This window comes from Anneissia japonica, unplaced genomic scaffold (assembly GCF_011630105.1).
Source record: "Anneissia japonica isolate Jap-2015-1 unplaced genomic scaffold, ASM1163010v1 scaffold690_len516080_cov150, whole genome shotgun sequence".
Taxonomy (NCBI): Eukaryota; Metazoa; Echinodermata; class Crinoidea; order Comatulida; family Comatulidae; genus Anneissia; species Anneissia japonica.
Genome location: NW_022758421.1, coordinates 34,638 through 36,985, shown reverse-complemented (window position 1 = coordinate 36,985; position 2,348 = coordinate 34,638).

Sequence of the window (2,348 nt, the reverse complement as noted above, 5' to 3'; positions counted from 1 at the left end):
AATAATGATGATAATAATAATAATAATAATAATAATAATAATAATAATATTGTTTTTATAATTATTACTAAAAAATAAATTTTAATTAATTTAATATTTATCGAGAGCATCTGTCGTTTTTTTTTTATTGAATTAAACCAAGCAGATACAAAACAACCTTATAATAAAGCACGTTGATGGAATTAGAAGACGGGCCGTGTGAATAGAGTAGGTGAGGACGGAAGTGGGAAATAGGCAAAACAAAACAAGACATTCGACATAAAGAGTGCGTCAAATAGGTGGTTAGCCCTCTAAACTTATTCATTCATCGGTTAGCCTGTTTGGACAACTTTACAAATTACAGTACACAGGAGAAGGAAAACAGTCACGTCGGTTGTATGGCTTCAGAGGCCGCACTGAACAAATGTGAAATCAGGAAAATATGTAAAAAGTGATTTAATTAAATATTCTCCATCAAAAAAGGTTTTTCCTTTAGACTGATGATATTCACAAACTTCAAACCTTAAAGTTCTATCATAAATTAAAAAATAATCAGTTACCAATTTATTTTAGAAGTATGACACCTGTGCCTTTTTCTGAAATACATATCGAGGTAGAGATATTCAAATACCGATAAGTTAATCATGTTTTTGCAACACGGTCTATTAGATATATGATGTCTCAAGACTCATTGAAACTACTCCAAATTGTATTATTTCTAAGGTTGCAAATCATAGCCTTTTCTGGTTTTGCTAATTATATTATAATATTATTCATTGGTGAATACAATGAATATTGTTATATTGCTAACTGTTATGTATGTAATGATAATTAGTAATGGTGTGATAATTGGAGTCATAGGCCTATTGTATTTTATTATTTTTTAATGATTTCTGTTTTACTGGACATGCATATTATAATCTATAATGAAATTTAAAATTGTATGAGTGATCAGTATATTCATTTATCTGTGCGGTGGCTCTCATGGTAGCGGCTTATTTTAGCCTTAAAGTCTCCCAACCATTAATTCGTCATAATTTGATTATTTAGAATATTTGTTATAATTTTTGGTCTAATACAACAATCTGAGTTCTGAGTTCTGACAAGAAACAACTACTGTCAAATTACGTTTAATTAATTAGCTCTATATATGCCCGAACAACAAGGACTTACCACGGGGGGGGGGGGGTGGAGCCAGGTTTTGCACGAAGGGGAGAGGAACGATGTCTCCGACAAAAGTGGGCGTGGTCAAGCTTCGCTCAAAATCTCTCAAAAATGTTCTAGGGGGCGAAGCCCCCGAAAATTATTATTACAATTTAGGGGCATCAAAGGCTTATTTCGATTTTAGAATCTATAATAGGCAAAGAAAGCACGTGCAGTAGGCCTACATTACATTTTGGTTTCTCGCTTACGAATTGTGGTTTTTCTCCCCGACGGGGTGGGGGAGCTTCTCCGCTGGCGCCACCCCGGCTGACTTACCATGAACTAGATTACAATCACTGTTTCTGATTTCTGTGTAGGAATGTTGTGAAGGGGTGATGCGGATCCAGAATTTTTCAAACAGAGGGGCATAACTGGTTCAGAATAGCATTGAAGCCTAACAATGATTTGCAATGAATTTTATAAAATTTAGTGGCTAAACGAGGGGGGGGGGCACGTTTTATTTAAAAATAAAATAATAACACGATATAATTCAGTTTTGCTGATTTGCATAAATGCACTACAAAAAGCCTGTCAGTCAACATTAAAGAAAAGAGAGGTAATTTCTTTTACGTCTGTTCAATTGTAACTTTAAAGCTTATACGAAACTCTAGAGGGCTCTCGTCATGTTTCAAAGGATGAAGACTCGGTCTCTGCAGGTTTCCCACGGGTGCGGGCGCCGGTACCATCATCTGAAATGGGGAGGGCACTAAACAGCGTCAGTTCTGACAATTTCAGTCGTTCCACTCTGACAGTGGAACCGTTCTTTAGGTAAAATAATTATATTTTTCTATGTACAGTATAATCAAATTTAATTATTATGTATTTAAAAATAGCATAAATTCATTTAAATATTATAAAAATATAAACAAAATATTTCTTTCTTTTATTTATAATTGTTAGATTCATATATATTTCATGGACCATTTGTAGAACATAATTGTTATGAAAATGTTATTCAAGTAAAATATGTTTGTAAATAGAGAAAATAAATAAATAAATATTATTATTTCTCCTCCACATCCAACAGCAGTGGCGTATCTCGAACTCTTGAAATTGGGGTGCTGATAGGGGTCCGAAGGTGAGAGGGGGGTTGGGGCTCGATGATCAGTTGAGGGGCGCTAACTCTCAAAATAAGTAGATTTTGGGTGATTTTTAACTACTTGCTG